General features: G+C 42.3%; 1 long non-coding RNA gene across 1 annotated transcript; it reads right to left on the reverse strand.

The window, feature by feature from the left end:
- Positions 1 to 2,578: 2,578 nt before the first annotated feature.
- Positions 2,579 to 12,997, reverse strand: LOC306829347. The gene is made up of 3 exons (XR_013779858.1): positions 12,880 to 12,997; positions 5,392 to 5,446; positions 2,579 to 4,223 (listed from the first exon to the last, which is right to left on the reverse strand). It is a non-coding gene; the product is annotated as an uncharacterized lncRNA (long non-coding RNA).
- Positions 12,998 to 16,851: the final 3,854 nt, after the last annotated feature.

The raw sequence follows: 16,851 nt of genomic DNA on the forward strand, positions 1-16,851 counted from the left end.
AAAGTTCCATTTAATAAAAACTCCGGCATGAGAAGATAATCACTTGATTTGAGGAGGGGAAACTCAAAGCATCATATATTTCCTTTCTTTTTGTTCAAATCTAGACTGTGTACTTATTGGCTTGATTATCAAAACAACTAAAAACTAATTGAAAAAAATACTTTGGCCGGTTGACAAAAAAATTTTTAAAATTAAAACCCACAAACTCTAGGTCTTTAGATTTGGCATTTCCAAAACTAACATTTCTGATCTCTGATTATATACTGTTTCAAACTCTGATTTAAAGTTTTCTTTTCTTTGCTATTTATCCTTTAATGCAGAGAAGACACATGTCTGTCAAAAAGAAGGAAAACAATTAAGAGAAGAAGGTTAAAAAATCTCTCAGAGAAAGAGAATAGAGGAAGAAAAGGACAAGGCTGACTCACAAAGCTTTCTTTACACTGTAATGACACGGACATTATGCTGAACTTTGCCTGCCGTAACTCGAAAAGAACGGCCACTTTCACTGCTGTGGCGCTCCGGCCAGCAAGCACCACGCACTGCTGTTTGTCTTTCAAATGCCATTGTGGGTGAGTCCACTAGTGTACGCACAAAGTGCCTGTTACAACTTTCTATTCACTGTGGGATTGTGAAACTCACAAAGGAATGTCCAATTACCCGCGTATGATTTTGTGCAATTTGGAATAACCGACCATCATCATTTTTATTGAAGGTGGTAAATGAGTTTTAAACACTTTCTCGTTTCCTGGTATTTCAGTCTTTGAACCCAGTTCAGTGACAGCATTAGAGTCGTTATGCATATACAGTATTTGGCTCACATGCACATATGCAGTCGAAAGTAGAGCTAAACTGTCGTATTTAGCTTCTTCCCAAGGTAAAACCTGATCCGCATTGAACCCAGACTAGGAAGATTACTGCTGAACAGAACCACAGGAGTGCTATCTTTTACAGGTAATTACTCAATTATCAGTAAACACTGTCGCTGGAGACACAATGGCAGCGAGGGGATCACACAGGCCGCTGAATGATTCACTTCAACACCACAACAGCATGCATTCACAAGGAGGAGAGCCATGTGAAGAGAAGAAAAAATCATTACACCTGCTTGGCGTTGCATCCTTGTTCCAGGAAAAAAAAAAAGATGAAAAGACACTAAAATAAAACAGGGGAAATGTTTTTTTTTACCTCAACTTTAAATTGTTTTAGAAATATGTGTTTTTATTTCAGGTTATGTAAATGCCTAATTACTCTGCTTGTTTTTTTTTTGTGCGACTAAGAGTCATAAACTACTCATCAATCAGACATCCAATGCACCACACGGAGATCTGAATCACACCACAGGTTGCCTTCATTTAACATTACTGTTTTTTTACCACTAGTGGGTGCTAGTAAACAGTTGACACGAGGCTCCCAGGATCCCCTGCAGGCTCCAACTTAGGGGAAAAAAAAGTTCTTGTTTGAACAGTGTTAGGAACCAACATTGATTTCAGAGGTTTGTTTAAAGACACAGGTTAAGACAGAGACAGCCAGGTAGGTAAACAGATAGAGGAGGTTTTTTTTAAAGGCTTGGTGTTAGATTACACTGATGTAGGCTGTAAGGATGAATAAACCCAAGGTCTTTTCATTAGGCTGTGAGCATTTAGAAAGAATTAACAGGAGCAATAAGATGTGACTCTTGCTCTGACACACACACACACTAAACGGGGACTGAAGAGTATGCAGAGTTTCTACATCTCTTCCTTTGAGGCTGTGATTTGTTGTAACGGTTAGTCAGAGTGCTGCATTAAACCAAGCACACACTTACACACGGCCAAGGATGGAAACTCCATAAGGCTGTGCCTTCCTGTGGTCCATGGTCACACACCTGTCCTAAAGCCACGACCCACAGTCACTGCGGTCCCACACACACTCACCACATGGGTTAACACACACACTCCTCTGCACTGAAGCAGCCCTGCAGGCTTTCTAAATCTCCCCTGAGACAACCTGCCGTGAGGTAATGAGGAATTAGAGGGGAAGAAGGAGGTCTGCTGAAGATTTACAGGTTTTAACTCCTGTTACTGTCACCCAGGAAGAGCTACAGGCCTGTGGCTATCAATAACAACAACAAGCAGCTCCTAACAACACAAATCCACCACACAGCTACTGCTGGGAGATTTCTGGAGGGGGGTGGGGGGGTGGGTAGTGGTTTTGAGTCTATCTTCATTTGCAAGTCTGTCATAAACTATTAATAGCCCATAGGTGCTTTCTTTAAACTCTTACGCCTAATCCTGAGGCGTGGAACATTTTAATAAACACATTTTTTTAAAAACACACATTGCATACTGTCGGTACATTTCTCGATTCTAAACACTCAAATCTCAAATGTTGAGTATTTATATTGAACAACTTCATAAAGACAAAACTAGAAACGTGTTATTTCATAATACAATCAACAAAGACTCTGGTTTAAAGTTTCTAGTATGAGAAGGCAAACAAAGCAAAGTTATTTTGAATTATGATTATGTTTGTGTGTTTCTATTAAAAGGTGTTAGATTTAAGGATCATACATACATGCATGCCTGTGATATTTCTTCAGGCGTGTACTTTATGCACTGGGTCAACATGCTTCGTAGATATATTGCAAATGTAACTGTAAAGCAATGAACAACACGGATACATGCTGGCTGTTTAAATAATCTGTATTTCTAGCATGATGTGATAGACATGTTGTCCTTTTTGACTTTAAATGTGTCGTGAGCCAGGAGTGAGCCAGTAAATAATGCAAACTAAGACAGCTGGATCTCTGTTAAATAATCTTCTTTCCTACTTCTTCTCGTCAAAATACAGTCTGCATCTTCAAAGGATGATAAGAGCTTGTCTTTCGGAATTTGCTCATAATGGTTACCATAAAAGTCAAATACTTAAACGGTAGTAAACTGACAACAATGTGTGGGAGTTTTAAAACTGACCAGCAGTTATTTGACAATCAAAGGGGACATAACTGCTTCCTGATTCAATCTAAAAGTGATAAGATATGTCTCTGATTTCAAGTTAAGATTAAAGCTATTATTGGTAAAAAAAAAACCAGAGTGTAAAAACTTCAAAGTGATCCTTTGGTTTGATATTGGCTATGTTTTTGTGGTTACACATTACAAACTGTACGACCACAAACATCACGCTGAACCAAACATGCACACAGAATGTGACTCATTCAGGTGCTATGAAAATAACCACAGGATTAAGCGCTAAAAACTGATTCATATGCCAGATGACTGTCGAAAAACCATCATGACTCAACTTTTGAAGGGGTGATTCTCTTCTTTGTGTTTAATTTTGAACTTATGGTGTTTTTTCTTTTAATTGAACCTTTTATAATTACAATTTGAACAGGTACACCTTTCTATAAATTGACCCTCATGACTGCGGGAAATATACGTCACAGAGTGTGGATTCATGCTGGAAATGATTGATACTGAATGACAGACAGGAGGCTCCCTCTCGCTCAGTTACGACAATACCGTGAGCAGATCGAGCAGAGGGGCCCCATGTTCAGCGGATGGGCTTACACCCTGGACAGGTATGTACTGTGCAATTACCCGACTAGCTCAGAACACGCAATAATCAGTAGGTGCAGTACCATTTAGTATGGGGGCGGTGGTGCAAACAAGTTTAAGGAGAGACCACTAGTGTCAGGTGTCGTGATTTACTTCAGCTGACTAATTTTCCCCTCCTTACCACTGTAGAGAAGATTGTTCTGTGACACAAGGACAGCAAGACGCGGGCCACAGTGGGTGTGCCCAGGCATGGGAGAATGTGTGTAGGTGTGCACACAGTTTTAAAAATAGGACATGCTTGACAGACAACTGACAAACCATACGCATGTGTGTGTTTATGTTTTTGTCGAGGTAGAGCGTGTGAACGTGGCTCAATTGTGTCTAGGCCTGACACGTGGAATGAAGAGTGTGTGTCGACTCCATCATCACAGATGCAGATAGTGTAGTGATGGCAAGAATGTGTGTGCACAGGAGAGGGTCTCAGGCGCAAGTGCATGGTGGACATTAGGAAGTATGAGCGAGAAAAAAGTGTGCTCACATGCTTGCAAACATGTATGAAAGATGCACTTTGCTCGTGTGTGCGTGTTTGCGTGTGTATGCATGCGTGTGTGTTTTCAGCCATGTCTCCAGGGTGAGGTGGAGGCCGATGCTTTGGCAGCAGGTCTGGCACGTCTTTCAGGCCCAAACCTGCAGAAGAGAGAGAGAGAGAGAGTGAGAGAGAAAGGGAGGAAGAAAGCAAAGAGGTGAGAGTCTGCCTGCGGTCATGAACATCCAAACTTCTGCACCCCGAAAAACCAACACTTGTACTGAAGTATCAGTCATTCTAGGGTTCATTAGTGAGGCAGCTAAAAGTACGTCACTTAATTCATGCAAAAAAGGGATTTCCTTGACACTGTATCTCTACTCAAATCTACTTTTTTTCTTTTCATCTTGCTGGGAGGTAACAGTTCTCACTTGATAAGATCTTGTTCAGGTTCATATTTGCACATTTATCTTACCTGTTATCCATGGGGCAAAAAGCGAGCATGTGGGGTAAACTTTGTTTTTGTGCCGACATTTCAGCCAGGCACATCGCTGTTGATGAACACATTGTGTTTCAGCGGTCAAGCATTTCAGGAATGTGTTCGAAATGTATTTGTGCCACTGTTTTCGAAAAAGAAGATGGAGTGAGCGCACCCTCTAACTTTGCAAACACTTCATCTGTAGTTTCACGTACGCTGCTGGAGATGTTTCGTGTCAGTATATCAAACATGTTGCGATCCATATCAACAGCTGGGCTCCTCACTCACCAAGACGGTTTAGCACAGTTTGATCAAGATTATGTGTTACATTTCCAAATTAAGTCAAACCTCTGCTGCGGATATTGTGAGATAAAAGGATTTCCTGAATAATATCCAGATAATACCTACACTTCTAAAGAGCGTATGTGTTCCCCAAGGCGGTAAATCACTCTACATTGTGACCACGGCAACAAAAGTGATGTTAGAGAGTGTATCAACTCCATAACCTCAAAGGAAATCTCTATTCAGGGGCCATAAAAGAAAGCCTTGGCCTGCTATCGCTGTGGGCCGTGTACAGAAAGAGAGAATGGATTAAGAGAGAAAACAGAGAGAAGAGTGTACAGGTGAAGTCCTATGGCTATGGAGGTTTGCTCAGCTGTGCGGTATTCTTTTCTGTGCCCCACCCAGTAACCAAAGGCTGGGATATCTTTCCATTTCACCCTTTTTTTCCACCCTCCTTCTCTTTCTGCATCTCTCTCGATCATATTTGCACAGGTGAGAGGACAGCAGCCCAACAGATGTGGGTGGGAGACTTGAAAGTCAGGTTTGCCAGGCTGCTGGGAGAAGGAACTCACCTGTGGACTGTGGATGGATGGAGAGCTGATGGTGGGGGCCCAGACAGCCTTTTGTCTGGAGAGACAGACAGCAAACACACAAACAGAGAAAAATTGAAGAATTTAGTTGATGAGCTCTTCACTCAGAAGATCATTAGTCATAAAGACGTGGAAGCAGAGGGCAATACTGAAATGAGGAGTTGCAGCAGGTGAGAGGCAAACCTGTCAGACATAAACGATTCTACAAAGTTGAACAACAACACTCAAGGTAAAGGGAGTTACCGAATGAAGGCTGGACAGACAGCAGGGAGGCAGGTGGAGCAGTGTAGGAGTCATAAGGGTGGGGAGGCTTTGCTCCAAGGGCCAAAAGTTCAGAGCGAGCAGGTAACCCTAGCCACCATGTGCCAGAGTCTCACGTGTTCCCCCTCATTGTCTTAACAGAGTCAGGCTCGGGTTTCTGGAGCACACAGAGCTTCCTGGGAGATGAGGTCCAAGTACCACCACCCTCCTCGCCCTAGGACCCCCTCGTCACACCTTCCAAAGGTAAACACGCTTACACAATAAGCAAACACATGCATAATATGTTGACACATGTGAGCATTAAACACTAGAGTACTTGGATTTGGAGAAACTCGCCTTTATCATGCAAACTTGCACACAAGCAGCACACACAAATCTTTGTGAAGAATAACTTATTAATGGACTATAAACAGCCACTTAGAGCTTTTGCTTGAACAAAACAAAACATACAGTCCATGTCATTTAATGTTAGCAACTAGAGGAACCAGTCATAAATCATCCCAAACAGCATTACACCCATATCAAGGAAGAGGCATGGGGCGGGGTTATCAGATGTGAGGATATGAACACCAGAGGCTATTTCCTTTGCTCTCTCTCACACACAGAGAGGATTTTCTCTGATTCATTACTGAGTCAGGGTTCAATGTTAGTCTCAGGCATCCGCAGTTGATGTAAGGTTGGGAACCAAATTTGCATATAAAAAAAGGTTTTGTCTAGAATCTGTCTAGTAAGTTATTTGTATCTCTGACTGAGCTCTTGAGCTTTCTTTCTAATGTCCAATGGCAAAACTGGCTATTTATTCAGTTTCTTTAATTTCAAATAGAAATCAAACTTATTGCAAGACAAATTGTGATCTTAAAATTGTAGCAAAATAAATGTAGTTTTGATCAACTTTTTTGAAATGGAGATTTCTACAGGAACTAATCTGATTGCACAGATTTTTTGTTTTGTTTTACCTTTTTAGGAAATAAATGCTCAGGAAATAAGACTATGGTAACGTTAGGATTTTAGTGAGGGGGCTTTTGAATTAGCTTAGAGTAGTAACAGTCACAAGACCTTCGAATGGGTTTTTTTTTTCCGACTTTGCTTTTGCTGAACCAGGAGATCAAAGTCTCAGTCTGTCCAATAGTTTAGTACACCAAAAGCTAATGAGCTTTTATCAGCAACAGCTATACATATTACTGGTAAGATCTTAGCTAATTAGCAAATGTCTGTATGCTAACACACTAAACAAAGGGGGAATGGTAGAGTCCTTTTTTGTCTTGTTCATAGCATCTTTTGAGATGGTAAGCAACAGAAATCATGCTTGGTTGTGATTTGCATGAATTCTGTTCACCGTTCACTGATATGCAACTGTTTAGATCAGATGGAATAATCAGTCACTGTCTAGAAGAGAAACTATGGGCACCCTTGTGCTGGGTATTAAAGGGAACATATTATACCCTTTTTTCACCTTTTGGAACAGTCCCCTGTGGTCTAAATGAAATATCTGTGATGTGATTTTGGCCAAATATACCATGAATCAAGCACCAGAGGAGGTTTGTGACCCTGTATAAACCAGCTCTCCCAGAATGCTCCGTTTTGGTGTGTGTGTCTCTTTAAATGCAATGAGGCTCCTTTGTCTGTAGAGACAATAAAAAATGGAGGACCCGCACAGAAGTTTTACTCTCGGCTGGAGGTGGAGTCCATGGGTGAAGATATCAGGGGAGGAGAGGGGAGGAGATTTTCTTTCCCAAATCCAACTTGTGATGTCACAAGCAGAGAAAATTTAAAACGGAGCATTTTTGTCTGTGTGGTAAGACTTAAGCAAACCACAAACAAAGGACTGGGTGGATTAATTTCAAATTTTGTGGGTCGATAGACACTTTGGTTATCCAAATAAATGTTCAGAAACACTGTCAAAGTGGATGTTTCATAATCTGTCCCCTTTTATTCCCTTTTTTGGGGGGGGGGGGGGGGGGGGGGGTCGTAACCACAAAGGCATTCAAAAGTACATTTCCCACAATTAGTTGATCAAGCTGTGAGTTTGTCATTTGCCTTCTGTATTAACATGCGTTCACATGTTTTGAAATCACTCGCTAGTCTGACAACATTTTTCTGAAATGTCAAACCATAAGGCAGCTCTGCTTGTGCAAATGGTTAAATACCTGCATTCAGAACTGATTACTTGTCTGTCTCTGACCCACTAAAGTCTCTCATGCACCGCCTGTGATCCCCATGATCACTGTACACACAGCCTGGAATACCTGTGATGTCATCAGGATTCCATGAGGCCCACACAATGACACTGAAACTACTATTTAAAAAAAAAAACGTGCAGAATGAGAACTACTTTTTAAATCCGCAGTCTCCTAATCTGTAACTCTTTCGGTTTTAGTGCAAATGTGATGACTCGTACATAAAACCCCATTGCTGCAAAGAGTTTGTAGAACAGTGAGATTTTTACCATAGTTACACCTCTGACTTCCAAACTGCTCCTGGTATCACAGATTGCTGTCATTCCCATAATGATTGCATAGATAGAGATAGATAAGTCTCTCTCTGTGGGAGATGATGTGCCTTGCCACTACAGCCATTGGTCACTCCTTGATTACTGTCGACAAGGTGCTCAGACCAATCGTCCCCCACAGGGAGGACAAATGACCCCAGGAGTTAGAACCATATCAGCTACTGTAGGTGGGAACCCCTGCAGGTACACCAAAGTCTCACCTGCATCAGGGCAGTATCAGTATCCGATCACTTGTATCATGGTATTAATGAGGGGAAAATAATGAAGAAAATATGATTTACATATTGTCACCCGTGTAAGCCTCAATGCATTGGTTTCCACTTTCTTTTAGAATCCATTAAATAACCCCTTGATGTGTGAAAAAGCCACTTAGATCTGATGGTTGAGGCATGTTGGCTGTTCGAGGGTTCAGGTTTAAGATAAAGATGAAGGAGTATTTGCTGTACTGGCAGGGAAGCTTTGGAACAGACTCCTAGTTCGGGTTTATTTGTTGACACAAATCTTTACAGATGTGTCTTCCTATCAAGACTGCTACTGTAACTTGGCTCTGTAATACAACCATCCCATTTGGGTCTCCTTGCTTGAAAAGTGCAAACACATTATTTCTTATAATTCATATCAATGTACCTTAAATGAACTTTTGTTTGTTTTCCATGTAAGGATATATGTCTCATTTAAAAGCAGTGAGAAAACCAGTGTGCTATCAGGCGTTTATTGATATGAAGCACAATTATAACTGAATTACATTTGACAGCAGAGTTTGAAAAGAACAGCAACACAACCAACACTAAATCAATACACCAATATTTGAATTGATGTGGCACTTAAATGTGAACCTGTGTTCATAAAAGGTGTAATGAATAAAGGGAAAACCTTAATGTTATTGATATCGCAAAAAAAATAAAAAATACACACAAGTACTCAGTAATATACTGCTTCATAAAGTTATTGAGGATATTTCATAGAACGGTTTTGAGTCAGCTGACAGTCTAACTTCAGTTCTTAAAAGTTATCAAAAGTCTGAGTGAAGTCTGGTTGTTCTCTGCTGTGGAGCTGTGTGGAGGTGTGAATGCTAACATGGCCCAATCTGTATGCCACAGAGAAAAAACAATCCATGCTAATCTGCCTCCACAGACAGAAGTCCAGTTAGGCCAATCAGGAGGGGAATCATCTGGAGTGGAGAAGCCCAGATCAGGCCCTGATTGCAGCAGGGTGATTTACAGCCTGAGAACAATGATGACTGCTGGGGTCAGCACTGATGGAGAGGCTCTGACTGCACTGGCACACCTCACCTGACATTCATATGCTGATGTGCATACATGCATGTGCACACATACATGAACACACACACACACACACACATCTAAATACTACCACGTTGAGTTAGTCTCAAAGTTAGAGGAATCAACCTTGCCCAGTTTACTCTGTGACCCAAACTTGCCCCTGAGGCTTGCATTTGACCCTTCCTGTTTCACTAACAACAAAACCAACCAAAACAACTCAGCAAGCTACTTCCTATGAAGTCAGCACAGATAAAACGGGAAACCAGCTTTGCCCTGGAGCAGCATATGTAAATACGACGGGAAAAGCTGAGGTCTGCATGAATGAGAGAAGGAGGGAGTTCAGATGTTAAGTGTGCTTATGAGGGGAGTAAGAGAAAGAAGCTGAGAGTGGGGGTGGAGGGTGGTGGGGGGGGGGGGGGGGGGGGGGGAGAGAGAGAGAGAAGTGGGGGTCACCATAAAGAGTTTCTTTAGAGCATCTCCTTTGATCTGACCGTTCATCATTTTGGCAAAGAGGAAGGCCCAGAAGAAGGGACGAAAAGGTCTCTTCAAGTTGACCCTTTGGCCTCATTGTGTAGCATCCACACCTGGGTGGTGCATCAAGTCAATTAAATTAACAACAAACCAATTTAATCCTCATTAGAGAAGAGCATCTGAGATTATTTGGGGGACATTTTGGATGTATTTACTTCATACAAAATACCCTTATTAAATAATATAACAGAAGGCCCAAACAGAACAAAGTTGATAGACTCAGCCTTTCAAATAAGCTGTTTCATCTTGTTCCTGCCAGACTGCGCCATCATTAGATATTGACAAGGAACAAGATGTTAAACTCTGTTTGAACACATTCATTAAAGAAATAGAGGAAATTAATTTGGAATAGACAAATTAAAATTCTACCACAAGACTTTTAAGCTCCTCAAAGTTCTGGATCCAGAATCCAGATGGAATACATTCTTTGCATGTATGACATATTTCATATACGTCTTAAAAAAAACAAGCTACTATCATCAGACCTCTGGTCATGGCTTTAAGAAAAGATTTAAGGCAGATTTTAGGACAAATAAACCGATCTCATTGCTATTAAAACCTAGATCCCACAGCTGAAGTGGATCTGCTTGTACTTGCATCTGCAGGAGAAATATCGGTATTAAGTCAGAGTTAATTCAGGGTTTGTCTCGTACATTTCAAAGTGGCCGCACTGTTGCCCCAGGTCCTGTGTGGGAGTTGGGAAGCTGGCTTTGTGCGTCAATACTACACAAGTGAGGTTGCTCCCTGCTTCTAGAATAGGCAGGTGAGTACATGCACATGTGGCCCCTAATTCACACACAAACAGTTACACAGTCACACATGGTTATAACACTCACATTGGTTTAAAAGAAGGAGTAAGGTTATAAGCAGGGAAAATATTCAATATTTGATTATTTACCTAAAAAAAAAACCCAAACAAACGAGTGAAATTTTTGAGTTCTTAACATGAGGCAAAGAATTCAAATTGTGTTTTGTAAACACCTGACACTGATCCATGGGGCTTTTAGGACATCCTTGACTGATGACAGAGATTGGAAACCATGGTGACCACTGGCAGATATGTCCAGTGTCTGACCTCAGGGCCATTAGTCATCACACCAAAAGCAATAGTTAAAGTTTGTGGTAGAGGATGTTGTAGCTTCTCCTCTTTATCACTTCTGGGAAAGGGCGCACTGTACACCCTAAAGCTTAGGGAGGGTGCTGGGTGAGAGAAGATTTTTAGGGTGCCTATAGTTTTGGAGGGCGATTTAATCTATTTAGCCCCCAGCAGATTGCTACCCCCCTCCTCCTCTTCTCTGCTCCTCTCCTTCCCTCCACCTCCGCCTCCTCCAAACCTCTCCTCCCCTTGGCTTTGTGTGCCCCTGAGCCCACTCCTCCCCCTTTTGTCACCCGGGCATTCCGCTTTGGTTAGCACACACAATGGGCGCTCAGTGCTCACCCTCCTGACACTGCATTCTGCCTGTGCACCAGGGAGTGGGCACGGGGAGGGGGGAGGGAAACTGGGGTCCGGGGGGAGGGTTAAAGGATGACAGCAACTCGCCCCATGTGACCAAAATGCCATCAAGTATCGCTGCCCCCCCCCCCCCCCCAAACATAGACCATGGTCTAACTTCTCCCTTCCATACAGATGAGCAGTTAAACGAGTGCCAGCGGGCCGGTTTGGCACGGTGCAAAACAAAAATGTTGATTTTGCTCGCCAAACAAATGAACAGGTGTCTCTTATGGCTGACTGGTGATGTGGAGCCCTGCCTTCCTCTCGGAGTCTGTGTGCCCAGCTACATGTGTGTTCCCTTCATCTCTCTTTTCTGCTGGGCACACATCCTACACGGAATTTTAAGACCTGACCTCAGAACATTTTTGTCTGAAAATTAATCCCCTACAACGACGACGCTAAGAGTGGAATTGGCATGATTACAAGTCCGGGCTTTACTGCTTTGACATGTTTATCAAATATTTGGAACTCCTCCTGGATTTGAGCAGTTTTGCCCGTGCTGATATAAGAGACAACGTTTGATGTGTCATGGCTTTTTTGATTTTGTAAACACAGTATTAACATGTGTACAGCTCACTCACAGATTATTAATTAGTTTAAAAGTTAGACTTCAAGAAATAAACTCTAATAGACACAAAAACATAGAGATACACTCACTGTTATAGGACTGTTGCTTTCTAATCTGTTGTATACAGATATGACTCTTCATGGGACCTAAAGCAGACAGTTCAGCACACAATGATCAGGTGTCACAGAAGCAAAAAGTTGAATCTAAAGTTGCAGAACAAGTAACAACAGTCTGAATTTGAATTTCTATTTCAGGGAAGCAACTAGTTGAAGGCAACAGACAACTCTGTGTGTATATGTGTGTGTGGCAGCGGCGCAGAGACGAGTGGGGGGGTTAGTTTGGGTTTCAAAGACCCTGCTTGTTCGCCTATATTTCACACCACGGTGACATCTTAAAGCCTAGACAGGCCTGGTTGCTTCGCCCTCTCTTTCACTTTCTGAGAAGAAAAAAAAGGGAATTGGGATGTGAGGGTGGGGGCACCGAAATATATGCAAATGGTCCCCCAGAGGGGATACGAATTTTATGGGTTTAGAATTTAGTTCAGCCAACCTGAATAATCAAATGTGGGAACAAAAAAAAAACAGCCCCCCCCCTCGACAACTCCACTACCACAACTCTGGTACCTCCAGCTTCATCCCCCCCACCTCAGGCCTCATCTCTGCTCCCTCCTGCCAGGTCCACACATAAGAGGAGCTCAGTACGTCCAAACTCTTATTAGGATCTCCTTACGGAGCAAGGGGAAAGGAAGATAAATGAGGCGGGGGGAGGAGGAAGAGGAAGAGGAGGAGGAGGGGTCTGAGGGAGTGGAGGAGAGGGGCTAGTGTACCTGATCAGGCAGAACTGCCGGCTCCTGATTACGACACCATTTTCTCAGCAGGCCTCCCAGCCTCATCCTGCTTCTGTGAATATAGAGCACAGGGCCAGCCAATCCCCCCAGCGCTGCTCCTCATCTAATGGCAGAATTAAGACCGTTTAGAGTGATTTCCTCTGCCTTCATGCTCCGCACTCTGAAAAGACCTGAATCTTTTCCTTTTTGCACCGATTTACAATGTGGGGGGTCTGGCATGCAGCGGGTGAGAGAAAAGTTCTACATGACTGAACATAACATTACAACAGGTGGGGAATTGAGCGGGGAGTCTGCAGAACACTGATGGGAACTATTTTGCATCACCTATATATCCAAGTTACATTAAATCTCTATTTTAGGTCAAAAGCTCACTTACATTCATGTCGGTTTAGAAGTAGATTTCCTGTAAAAGAACCGCCTCTCTGCCTTATTTATACCAATCTCCATCTGGACACCTTCATAGGAAGAGAAACATAAAAAGTAGTGTTTGGTAGTGTCATTTTTGAGTCACTATAGATTGTCTACAGACAGACACACATATGTATGTGTATGTACAAAAGTGTCTGTATATATATATATATATATATATATATATATATATATATATATATATATATATATATATATATATATATATTCTCCACTCCACTATATTCCTCATTTTGCTGCTTTTTTCTCATTTTTTAAATTATATTTTGTATGTCCTGTGGAAATCTTTTGTCGACACCATTGAAAGAATTTTTTGTTGAATGTCTGTGGCTCAGTTTTGACTTCGACTGAAAATGAGTCTCCTGTAAAGATGACAGAGAACATCCTGCAATATTAAAAATGGAAGGCTGAGTATGAACCTTTTGAAAGGTTTACACTCAAGTAGTCACTATGACATGAAGTGGATACTGTTATTCAGAGGTGGAGGAACTCATAACCCTTACTTCAGTTTAAGTTGCAAAAGTTTGTGTGAAGTCATATATTTCAATATCCTAAAAGCAGACAATGTTTTAAAAAGCCAAATAGTTTTAACGTGTTACTAACGTGGGATTAGAAAGAAAGCCTTCTTGCAGCATGATGATCATAAAATGAGGCTTTCTTTCATATATTTGGATAAAAACAATCAATACATTTAATTTAGCTTCATAAGCCTCTGTGATGTTTCCTAAACTCAAAATTAAAGTCACATTATTAACTACAAAAAAGAAATGTTTCAGTTTTTATCTTTTTTTTGTATTTAAAGTTTTCTAAAATGTGACTTTTATTGTATTCTTTTGACGGTTTTGTCTTAAATGTATCATATCATAGTGGTTTTGCATTTTTAAAGTTGCATTTTTTCTCAACTCACTCAAACTCAACCTCTTCTAGATGTGGGCTCTCTTAGATCATCTGATCATTTTACATACATGTAATCCCTATGTGGAAGTAAAGCATGCCAAAGGTTGAAAGCTGATCATGTGTCAGATCAGACTGATTCACAATGACACTAACCCATGCAGGGTGTAATTCTGGAAGCAAATCTGCTTAAACTCACTCCTTCTATGTCAAACTGCATTACATCAAGGCCATCACTCGGCAATATGGCATAGCACCATATCAAACAGTCACAGTTTGAACCTGTTGCTTTGTGTTTCCCGTGCTTAATGACTCCCCCACTTTGCCTCCAACCTCCAGTAGACAAATCCTTCAGCTTTATTGCTCAGACTCAAGGGCTGCAGGTGCACAGGCCACAAAAGGGAGAGGTGGGGGGTTAGAGGAGGGGATGGGGAAGAGAATGGTCAGTCGGGAGATAAGAGAGGAAGGAAAAGAGCCCCCTCCTCTACCCTGGTTTAACCTCTACACCCACCCATTCTACCCCTCACCCCTGCCTTGCCTCCACTCTGGCCACGTTACACCTCGCCGGTTTGCTCGGCTGCCCCTGCCACACGTGACGGGTGAGCAAACTGTGAGTGGTGCCGCCTGGCGCTACCAGGGCCTTCCTGTGTGTGTGGCAGGGGGACAGGGGGCAGGCGTGGCAGAGCGGCCATGTGGCGGGAGCGGCCCTTTTCTTCTAAACCAGTGGAGGAGCAGTAATGACTGTGCTACAGCTGTGCCCACTCAGGCTTGGCTTACCTTGCCCTGCAGTGGCCCCTCAAACTCGCCACTCCATAATGCCGTCTGATTCTCAAATCTGCTTCTGTCAATGTAAAGAGTTTTCTCTTCTTAAAGCCTACAGGATCATATAAGAAGGATGATCTTTGTCCTTAACAAGATGGTTGGTACAATAAAGGAATTACAGACTACTGCAAGAATCGTCAGATTATTATTCGAAACCAAAGCTGTGTGAACTTCAACCTCTGACACAGAACTTCTCAAATGTCACAAATATTTACTCCTCATTTTAAAAACACAGTTGTTACTATGTGACCCATCGATGAGGCTATCTGAAGATTTGGCCTAAAACTTGTGAGAACTTCTTATTATTAATGATTCCCTACAGAACTACGTCCATGAATCTTTTCTGTTTGTTCTTGACTTTTACATCACAGTTAAACTCTGTTTGCTCGTGTACCTTTTCATGCATGTTCTACATAAAACTAGTGTTCATTTTCACTGAGGGGTATCTCACGAGAGCGTCTTCAATTGAGGAATGTGGACCGTGTGAGCGATACAAATCTCTAATCAGTGCACTGAGCTGACATAATGTACATCAGTTGGTCTGTGTGTGAATGAACGGACATCCACATGTAGAGTATATATGTATCTAAAGTTCTTCTCTTGTACGTTTTATTCAGAGGGTGTCTGAGTCCTCTTGGGGTGTGTCATCCTTTTGACAAGATATAAAAACATGTCATTCACTAACTCCTTGTTCTCTCTTTAATGACGGCTGTCACTTAGTGTCACAATATGTTCATTTACTTTTGATAACACCCATTTGTTATTCTATGATGTAATGAATTAACATTTGCTTCTATTTCTGAGTAAAACATTCAGTCTGTTGCCTTTTGAACATGAGTTGACCTAAAAATGTGACCTTTAGGAAGACTGGCTTCAAACCAGGATTCTGATCATGTAAACAAATATAACAAATAATAACAAGACATAGATATGTCAACTTGAAATCATCAAACAGTGAGTCTGGTCCAAGTTTCCATCTTTCCACCTGTAGACAAAACGCCATATGAGCCGCATTCTGTACACACACACATACACACGCACACACACGCACAATATGTTAGCATAATACTCCAGTCTGCTCTCTGTCACACACATTCATAAACACACAAACCCTCCCTATGTTACTGGAGCTGCCGTGCGGGGAACACACCCTCGGGGACAGGAATAACAGGCCACTCCAGCGCATGAGGACATCTGAGACACAGTGGCACCACAGAAGCACGATGACTCTTTAACGTGTCCTTATCTCCATCCCTAATCCTTGGCCGCTTCTCCGTCAGCTCCTGTTTACACCAAGCACAAGTCAAGAGCTAAAGAAGAAACTGGACTTTTCTTCATTCTGAGTGACTGAAGTCCACTAGAAAGCCTTTGAGGAAGGACTCTAGTGTGGAGGGAGCCTCGTATTGAATACGGATTGAAATTTACATGACAACTTAGGAAAAATGCTTTTTTATTACTCATTCATCCCCTAAATCACTTGGCTCCCCCGCTCCTTTCCTCTGCCGGAGCTATTAAATCACCATCTTGACCCTGCGACCTGGGGCCGCAGCCATAAAGAGCCCCCTGTGGGTCAGAGGCCTGATTGTAACATTTGAATATGAAATGGACTTGGTCGGGCCTGGAAACAGCCCCATGCGCTGAGACACAGGCTGACCCCAAGGAGAGAGGCCTGCTTCTGCGGCCCCCGGGGCCCCGAGGCTCCAGCTTCTTCTCTCAGCAAGGATTTACTTGGACTTGAGAAGTAGGGAGAGGCAGAGAGGCAAAGAGAGAGAGAGAGAGGGGGCTGAAGTCGGGGGTGGAGGGGTG

The sequence above is a fragment of the Symphodus melops genome (assembly GCF_947650265.1).
Source record: "Symphodus melops genome assembly, chromosome: 9".
Lineage (NCBI taxonomy): Eukaryota > Metazoa > Chordata > Actinopteri > Labriformes > Labridae > Symphodus > Symphodus melops.